The sequence below is a fragment of the Primulina tabacum genome, chromosome 7 (genome assembly GCF_025594145.1).
Source record: "Primulina tabacum isolate GXHZ01 chromosome 7, ASM2559414v2, whole genome shotgun sequence".
Taxonomy (NCBI): Eukaryota; Viridiplantae; Streptophyta; class Magnoliopsida; order Lamiales; family Gesneriaceae; genus Primulina; species Primulina tabacum.
In genome coordinates, this window is record NC_134556.1 from 11,199,428 (window position 1) to 11,209,938 (window position 10,511).

General features: G+C 39.5%; 1 non-coding gene across 1 annotated transcript; it reads left to right on the forward strand.

The window, feature by feature from the left end:
• Positions 1-2,958: 2,958 nt before the first annotated feature.
• On the forward strand, positions 2,959-3,064 carry LOC142552421 (small nucleolar RNA R71). Its single transcript, XR_012821753.1, has one exon. It is a non-coding gene; the product is annotated as a small nucleolar RNA R71 (small nucleolar RNA).
• Positions 3,065-10,511: the final 7,447 nt, after the last annotated feature.

The window sequence follows — 10,511 nt, forward strand, 5'->3', positions numbered from 1 at the left end:
GGTAGATCCCAATCTGGTGCCACCAAGACAGGAGCTGTCACCAAGCGCTCCTTCAAATCCTCGTATGCCTGTAAACAGTCAGAATGAAAATCAAAAGGCACATCTTTCATAAGTAGGGAAGATAGAGGTTTTGCAATTTTAGAAAAATCTTTGATAAAACGCCGATAAAAGCCGGCGTGGCCTAGAAAACTTCTAACTCCCTTTGCTGAGGCTGGTGGTGGTAGGTTCTTTATTACTTCAATTTTAGCTTTGTCCACCTCAATTCCTTTTTCCGAAACCTTGTGCCCTAAAACAATTCCCTCTTGTACCATGAAATGGCACTTTTCCCAATTGAGCACCAAGTTCGTCTCCTCGCATCTTCTCAACACGGATCTCAAATTCTGCAAACACTCATCAAACGTTGCACCAAAGATAGAAAAATCATCCATAAATATTTCAAGAAAGGTTTCAATCATATCATGGAATATAGCAGTCATACAGCGCTGAAATATTGCAGGTGCATTACAAAGACCAAAAGGCATACGGCGAAAAGCAAAAGTGCCATAAGGGCAAGTGAAAGTGGTTTTCTCTTGGTCCTCAGGTGCAATAGTGATTTGATTATACCCCGAATACCCATCTAGAAAACAATAAAATTCATGTCCCGTTAATCTGTCCAACATTTGATCAATAAAGGGAAGGGGGAAATGGTCCTTACGGGTGGCATCATTCAGTTTCCTATAGTCAATGCACACTCTCCACCCCGTAACAGTTCTTGTGGGAATAAGTTCATTCTTTTCATTGGTGATCACCGTAATTCCTCCTTTCTTAGGCACACATTGAACCGGACTTACCCACGCACTATCGGAAATGGGGTAGATAATACCTGAATTGAGAAGCTTAATAGTTTCAGCCTTCACTACCTCTTGCATCTTTGGATTTAGTCGTCTTTGAGGTTGCACGAGAGGTGAGTACTTTTCTTCCATCAAGATTTTATGCATGCATATCGATGGACTGATTCCCTTTATGTCTGCCACCTTCCAGGCGAATGCTCTTTTGTGCTCCTTGAGAACTTGCAACAATTTTTCCTCCATAGCATCTGTCAAAGCAGCAGAAATAATGACAGGCAAAGTGTTATTCTTACCTAGAAATATGTACTTCAGGTGCGGAGGTAAGGGTTTGAGTTCAAGTGTCGGTGGTTCCTCGATGCTTGACTTTGGAGGGGTCAAATCTCTGCGCTCTCCCAGATCTTCCAGTTTCATCCTCATCAGCCTTCTCCATGGAGGGTTGGCATTGAAGTATGCTACTATTTCAGCTTTTTCTTCGTCCAAGTCATCATCCTCCAATTCAGTTGTGAGGGTGGCTTCCAAAGGGTCCCCAAGAGCATCCTCCACATAGTCAGAAACGAGAGCATCAACAACATCAATTCTATAACAACTATCAGAGTGCAGTGTGTGCTTAAGTGCATTAAAAACATCAAAAGTGATCTCTTCCTCGCCCACTCTTAATCTCAACTTCCCTTCTTGAACATCAATCAGGGCCTTGCCAGTCACAAGGAATGGTCTCCCAAGAATCAAGGGCATCTCTATGTCTTCCTCCATGTCAAGTACCACAAAATCCACAGGGAAAATAAATTTGTCCACTTTCACTAGTACATCCTCAATCAATCCGCCGGGGTACTTGACGGATCTGTCAGCTAGTTGTAAGGACATCCGCGTCGGCTTAGGTTCTCCCAATCCAAGTTTCCTAAACACAGAAAGAGGCATCAGGTTAATACTTGCACCAAGATCACATAACGCTTTATGAAAAACAAAATCTCCAATCGTGCAAGGAATAGAGAAACTCCCTGGATCCTTAAGTTTCGGTGGGATCTTGTTTTGCACCAAAGCAGAACAATTTTCAGTAAGACTCACTGTCATGTGATCCTCCAACTTCCTCTTATTCGCTAATACATCTTTCAAAAACTTAGCATAACTAGGCATTTGCATCAAGGCATCGGCAAAAGGAATATTGATATGCAATTTTTTGAATATCTCAAGAAACTTACCGAATTGTGCATCTAGTCTTGCTTTTTTCAGTGCTGCAGGAAAAGGTGGGGGAATAACAATTTTAGGTTGTGCAGTGGGTGATGGTGTAGAGTTAGAGGTCTTACCTTTGGATGTTTCAGGGTGTTCATCCGATTTTTGAGTTCTCTTTATTTCTCTTGACTCTAAAACTTTTCCACTCTTCAACTCGATGACCTTCACTTGCTCTTTTGGATTTGTCTCTGTGTTACTTGGCAAGGTGCCCGGCTCTCTATTTGTGATCATTTTTGCCAGCTGCCCAATTTGATTCTCAAGCCCCTTTATCGATGCATCCTGATTCTGTAGTCTAGTCTCGGTAGACGAGATGAACTTAGACATCATCTGCTCCAAATTGGACTTCTCTTCTCTAGGAGGATCGGACCTGTACATCGGTTGTTTCCCATATGATTGTCCTCCTTGTGGTTTATTCTGGCTGTTTTGACCACCCCAGGAGAAGTTTGGGTGTTGCCTCCACCCCGGATTGTATGTGTTCGAATACGGGTCATTCCTTGGGCGGTTTTGGACCCCTACTTGATTTATTGGTGCCCCTTCTTGCACATAAAATGGATTGTCATCTTGACAGTCCTTCGCATAGTGTTCCCCTCCACACTTGTCACAGAATATCTCTTGAAGACGCATCGCCGTGCCACCCACATTCAAGCTGTCTAGTTTCCTGTTTAAAGCATCAAGTTTTGCAGTAATTGCAGAAAAATCAGTTACCTGGTGAACTCCTGCACTCTTCCGCTAGTTGTTTCTTTCAGATTGAGGGTGATAGCTGCTAGCATCCATCTCCTCTAACAATTCATATCCTTCCTCCGCGGTTTTTCTCAACAGGTTTCCACAAGCAGCAGCATCTATCCTAGTACGGTTAGGAGTAAGCAAACCATAATAAAATGTTTGAACGACTAACCCAAGTGGAAACTCGTGATGTGGGCATCTTCGTAGTAGATCCTTGAAGCGTTCCCATGCCTCATATAAATATTCCTGATCAAATTGAGCAAATGTTGTAATGTCTGCCCGCAGCTTCATGGTCTTGGAGGGATGGAAGTATTTGATGAGAAATGCTTTCGCCGTGTCCTCCCATGTAGCGATCGAACCTACAGGCAAACAATTTAACCACGCTTTAGCTTTATCACGTTAAGAGAGGAAATAAACGCAACCTAACAGCATCATCAGAAACTCCATTGAATTTAAAAGTATCGCAAATTTCTAGAAAATCTGCGATGTGCGTGTTTGGGTCATCTACTGCAGTTCCTCCAAATTGGACTGTGTTCTGAATCATCTGGATTATGGCTGGCTTGATTTCAAAGTGATTTGCCCGCACGATAGGCCTCACAATGCTAGGGCGTGCACCCTCCAAAGAAGGTTGGGCATATTCCAGCATGGGTATGCGGCGCGGTATCTCCACATGTCTATCTTCACGACGTTCCTCCTCTTGATCATTCAACTGCCTCTCCATCAGTTCTTTTAGTCTCTGCTGCTGTCTTCTCCTGCGGAAAGTTCTTTCGATTTCAGGATCAAACTCAAGCTCCACGTCAAGTGACTTTGGCATGCACTAGACAAGATATCTGGAATAAAATATGGAGTGTTAGCTAAAGAAAAATAAAATAACGCTAAAGAAATTGACTAAAAATAAAATTGTAGATTAACAATCCCCGGCAACGGCGCCAAAAACTTGATCGAGCAAAAAAACTTGCACAGTAAAATCCCCAATAAAAATATGGTTTTGTAAGCTCGAAAATTAATCGCAAGTGCACGATGTCAAGTAATAGTATAATGTAAGTGAGTACGAGTATCGTTCCACTGAGTACTGTATTTAACAATTATTCTTTTCAGTTATGAGATCTTTAGCAACGAAAATTTGATTGAGTAATTAATACTACTATGCTCAAAGAAAGATGTAAATAAAATGCTTTAATAAGTAATGAATGAGAATTAATATCTAAAATATTGAGTAAAATTCAATGAGAAATGAATTTGTTGGGAATTTCAGTTCACCTACCCCTCGTTAATTAATTAATTCGTTCGATAGTGATTATATGCTTCCGAGAGGATTTCCTGTACAATTGAACACACTCTCTCGAGCTATGCCAAACTAATTCGACTCAATGAAGTAATTAAATGTCTTTAATTATTTATCAAGAGTGAATCGCATGTCGATTTAAGAAATCCCCTAGTTTTCGATCCTAAGGACTATGACTATCGGCGCGTATCCAATTTCATATGTCTATGTAAATTGTAGATCCACGGATTATACTACTCGTTCCTATCACAAGTTATTCTCTCGAACTCACTCGCAATATAAAGACGTTGTTAAAGTTAGCTACGCTCTAACAACACGATAAAACAATAGTATAATCAAGAATAAATCAGAAATCGAAGTGTAAATTAATTATATCAAAGTTTTGGGGTAGGATCCCCTTAAGTCCCAACAAATAATAAAAGTTAGCTACTAGAATTCATATTTAAAATAAACACAACAATGTTTAAAAGATGAAAACTCAATTAGAAATACGAGAATTGACGAAGAATGCGAAGAACGGTGCCCGGAAATCCTCGAATCTTCAATCCAAGCGCAAAAGTCTCTCCAAAGCTTGTGGCGGCTCTGAAATCTCGTCTGAATGCCCTCCAAAACGTCCAACCTACCTTTTTATATCATCCCCATTCAGCACATAAGGTAAGGAATTGGCTATGAATTTTTTCCAAAAATAAACGGCGCTCGGGCGGTAGAATATTACCGCTCGAGCGCCACATCTACTGTAATCTGCTTGGGACTTGTGGCATCTCGCGCTCGGGCGGTAGAAAGTTACTGTCCGAGCGCCGAACTCTCTGTACTTTGCCTCGTTGGAAGATCAATCTCGCGCCCGGGCGATAGAAAACTACCGCCCGAGCGCCATACCTTCTGGACATCATCAACTTTGCTTGGCACTTGGCTCCGATTTTAGTTTTCCGGCCATTTTTCCTGCAAATTCGTCATGCACAAGTGAGAAATGATCAAATGCATATGCTTTACTCTAAAATGAACCAAATGTAAACGAAATGTACGCATGCACAATGCAAACACACACAACCTAATGCAATAAAACACGTAAAAACCACACGTATCATGCGGAAAAGTAGAAGCGTTGGTCCTTGGATTATGTGCACCGTCAGTCCAGTCAGGTAAACCATCAAGACCCCCAGTAACATTAACATCATAATCACATGCATCCATTACACCTAGTGAGTCTAAAGACTCAACACACCATAATCTTGATAACAAGTAATACGTATACAATCTCATGCAACCGTGAAAATACTTTTATGTAAAAATAACATTTTCATGACATGCATAACTTAAACCTCAACGTTTTCCTTTTCATTATTTCATAACATAAATCCTTTCATCATGAACATATACATTTTCCTCTTTTTATTGAATTCAGATTGTTAATTATGACTTTCCTCATACTCAAAAAGTCCGTGGATCCATCTACATGTAACCACAGTATTGGGCGGCGGAGACATCAGAGACACTCTCACCCGTCGACTGAGTCTTGGCCTATCCTCATCGAATGGAAATACGATCGTCGGGCTCCCTCTGGGACCTTCTCCCATAAATAGGCTCCCTCTGGGGCCTTTTCCCTCACGATATCCGCATTCTTATCCTCATATCCTCAATAGTCACAATTACTTCACCTCCTCCAATGTTTTACATTTTCATCACTTTACAAAAATCATGCATTTAATATTTTTTTCTTTTAAAAACAAGCATGTAACATATCTTTTAACTTTATCTTTTCATCATAAGAATCCATAAACGTTTGAAATGCACATTTTAACATCATAAAAATTCATAAACATTTAAAATACACATTTTAACATCATAAAAATTAATAAACATTTAAAATAATCATATTAGCATATAAAACATCATTCAGAGCACTGCCATGATGTTTACTAATTTTTAGGTGTAAAATTACCGTTTTACCCATGGACGTAAAGTTTCACGTTTTTGACTTTTTCTTAATTTCATTGACTCTAAATATCCCAAATAATTATTTAAGCTTAATAAAAATTTTCCATAATTTTATTTAGCTTAAATACTAGACTTTTTATTTAATTCGTGATTATTCATTTATATTGTGTTTTAATCTCGATTAACTTCAAACTTTAAAATAAAATTCCTAATTTTAAAACTTAGACTTTTAATAATTATTTGGCCCTCGTGAACCATGACTCGACCCCCGTGAGCTATGTTTTGATTTTATTCTCAAAAAGAAAACCCTAGACCTCGAGCCAAGCTCAAGCCACCCCAAGCCAGCCCCTTCCTAGACCTTCTATGGACCCTACTGGACCGACATGAACCCAAGGACCTGACCCCTAACTCGAACCCGAAGCCCTGCAACCCGAAGAACTCACGGCCGAGACTCCCATAGTGCAAGGACTCCACGTTTGTGTGCCTAGAACCCTAGCCATCGACCCAGCTCTTGAACCAGACCCATGTGCACTGACCTAGGACCCTAAGGACTCACCTTAGCCCAGCCCGAGACCCCTGGCCGAGCCCCTCAACCCACGCGCAAGCTGCACCGGCGCGATCAGTTAGACCTTGATAACATACGAATTTGCCCAACTGACATGAAATACGACTTGTTTGAAATTTAGTTTTTTGATCAGTTAATTTGCGGATTGTCATTTGAATCATCTATTTGAGAGATATTATCAAAATAACGAAGCTTGCCAGAAATTCAGTTTGTGAAGAATTCGGTTTCAGTTTGCTTCTTGTTTTAATAACTCCACACTTGAGTAAATATGTTAGAAACACAATAACAAGTTTTGTTAACATCAAAATCAAGATTGCGAACATGAAATGTTCCAACAATCTCTCCATTTTTTATGATCAAAAAACTTGGATAAATAATCGATTCAACTAACATATTTCTCCCCCTTTTGGGTGAATAAAAAAAGGTTGATATTCTCTTGCTGTCATTACCCCTCTCGTTCGATGTATTTGTGGTCAATTTTAATATGAACAAGATTGAGGCCACCCTTGAAGAGTTGGTCAGCATGCTTACTACTTATGAGACCACAATCAAGAAAGAAAAACATGTTCTTCTAGTGGGCTCATCGCCTGGTACGGAAAAGAGAGCCCAAAATAGACGCAAGAAGCGTTCTGCCCCACCAAAGAAGAACATGCCCAACAAGAAGCCATACAAGAAACCCACTCCGGGGCCCACAAAACCCGACAAGTCAGAATATCTATGTTTCCACTGCAACAAACCTGGACATTGGAGGCGTAAATGTACGGAGTATCTTGCCCAGAAACGTTCTGGCCATGGTATGTTTTACATAGAAGTAAATGTCTCAATTAGTTTCTCTTCTTGGGTACTGGATACCGGATGGGGTTCTCATCTATGCAATGATTTGCATGATCCCAAATAATTATTTAAGCTTAATAAAAATTTTCCATAATTTTATTTAGCTTAAATACTAGACTTTTTATTTAATTCGTGATTATTCATTTATATTGTGTTTTAATCTCGAATAACTTCAAACTTTAAAATAAAATTCCTAATTTTAAAACTTAGACTTTTAATAATTATTTGGCCCTCGTGAACCATGACTCGACCCCCGTGAGCTATGTTTTGATTTTATTCTCAAAAAGAAAACCCTAGACCTCGAGCCAAGCTCAAGCCACCCCAAGCCAGCCCCTTCCTAGACCTTCTATGGACCCTACTGGGCCGACATGAACCCAAGGACCTGACCCCTAACTCGAACCCGAAGCCCTGCAACCCGAAGAACTCACGGCCGAGACTCCCATAGTGCAAGGACTCCACGTTTGTGTGCCTAGAACCCTAGCCATCGACCCAGCTCTTGAACCAGACCCATGTGCACTGACCTAGGACCCTAAGGACTCACCTTAGCCCAGCCCGAGACCCCTGGCCGAGCCCCTCAACCCACGCGCAAGCTGCACCGGCGCGATCAGTTAGACCTTGATAACATACGAATTTGCCCAACTGACATGAAATACGACTTGTTTGAAATTTAGTTTTTTGATCAGTTAATTTGCGGATTGTCATTTGAATCATCTATTTGAGAGATATTATCAAAATAACGAAGCTTGCCAGAAATTCAGTTTGTGAAGAATTCGGTTTCAGTTTGCTTCTTGTTTTAATAACTTCACACTTGAGTAAATATGTTAGAAACACAATAACAAGTTTTGTTAACATCAAAATCAAGATTGCGAACATGAAATGTTCCAACAATCTCTCCATTTTTTATGATCAAAAAACTTGGATAAATAATCGATTCAACTAACATATTTCTCCCCCTTTTGGGTGAATAAAAAAAGGTTGATATTCTCTTGCTGTCATTACCCCTCTCGTTCGATGTATTTGTGGTCAATTTTAATATGAACAAGATTGAGGCCACCCTTGAAGAGTTGGTCAGCATGCTTACTACTTATGAGACCACAATCAAGAAAGAAAAACATGTTCTTCTAGTGGGCTCATCGCCTGGTACGGAAAAGAGAGCCCAAAATAGACGCAAGAAGCGTTCTGCCCCACCAAAGAAGAACATGCCCAACAAGAAGCCATACAAAAAACCCACTCCGGGGCCCACAAAACCCGACAAGTCAGAATATCTATGTTTCCACTGCAACAAACCTGGACATTGGAGGCGTAAATGTACGGAGTATCTTGCCCAGAAACGTTCTGGCCATGGTATGTTTTACATAGAAGTAAATGTCTCAATTAGTTTCTCTTCTTGGGTACTGGATACCGGATGGGGTTCTCATCTATGCAATGATTTGCATGTGATGACAAGAAGCAGGAGACTTAGAGATTGCGAGGCATTTCTAAGATTAGGGAATAGAGCAAGGGTTGGTGCAACTGCTATTGGAGACATTACTTTTATTTTTAACAATGATTTTAAGTTACTTTTGAGGGACGTTTTATATATTCTTGAGTTAGTTAAAAACATTATTTTTATTTATATGATTGATAGAGGTGGTCATTCTTATGCTTTTGCTAAATGTGTTTGCAATATTTACAAGACTGAATGTTTGATAGGAATCGACGAACTAATGAACGATCTCTATAACTTAAAATTGAAAGATATTTCGTTAAATAATATCTAAGCACAAATGAAAACAACAACAAACAAAAGAAAACTATATGATCCAAATCCCGCACAAATATGGCACGCTAGACTAGCTCACATTTCTCAAAGAAGGATACAAAAACTAGTGGGAGAACACATGTTTGACTTATCAGACATAAATTCTCTACCTACTTGTGAGTCCTGTTTAAAAGAAAAAATAACCAAGGCTCTCGTTAAGGGAAAATGTGGAACGTGCACATGGTATACTGTATTTGATCCACAAAGACGTTTGTGGCCCACTAAGTGTTAGCACAAAATATGGGCAATCCTACTTCATTACCTTTATTGCTGACTATTCGAGGTATGGGTATGTCTACTTCATGAGACACAAATCTGAAGCATTTGAAAATTTCAAAGAATTCAAATCAGAAATAGAAAAACAATTAGAAATAATTATTAAGATACTTTGATCTGATCGAGGCGGAGAATACTTGAGTACTGAATTCTTGGATTATCTAAAAGAGAATGAGATTCTCTCACAGTGGACTTCACCAGCGACACAAAAATTAAATGGTGTTCTTGAACATCGTAATCGAACTTTGATGGACATAGTTCAATCTATGATGTGATTTACTGAATTGCCTACGTCGTTTTGGGGCTTTGCACTTGAACTCGTGTTAATGTTATTGAATAATGTCCATACAAAACCAATGGATAAAATACCATATGAGATATGGATGAGAAAAACTCCCAAATATTTTTACTTAAGAATATGGGGATGTCCTACTTATGTGAAGCAGACAGTGGGAGATGAATTGGATAGTCGATCGATTTTGTGGTACTTTGTGGGGTATCCAAAAAATTCTGTTGAATACTACTTCTATCATCCCAAGGAAGCAAAAGTTTTGTTTCAAGAAATGATACCTTTTTAGAGAAGGAATTTCTATTAGATAGAAAAGGTGATATGATAGAACTTGAAGAAATTCAAGATACTCCTTCAACAGTAGAAATTGAACATGATTCCCAACAGCGAGTAGTTGAAGTACACGCTACTAGAAGGTCTGATAGGATTATTAGACCACCTGCTAGATATATGATTCTTCATGAATGAGGCCATGATGATCCTAGTGATGGATGTGATCCAATGAACTTCAAGGATTCAATATCTGATACTGATTCATCCAAATGACATGAAGCCATGCAGTCTGAGATGGACTCTATGTATTCAAACCAAGTATGGACATTAGTGCATCCACCTGAAGGAATCGTTTCCATAGGATGCAAATGGATCTACAAAAGAAAGTTTTGGGCGGATGGGAAGGTATTGACTTTCAAGGCAAAACTGGTCGCAAAATGTTATACTCAAAGACAAGGAATTGAATATGAGGAAAC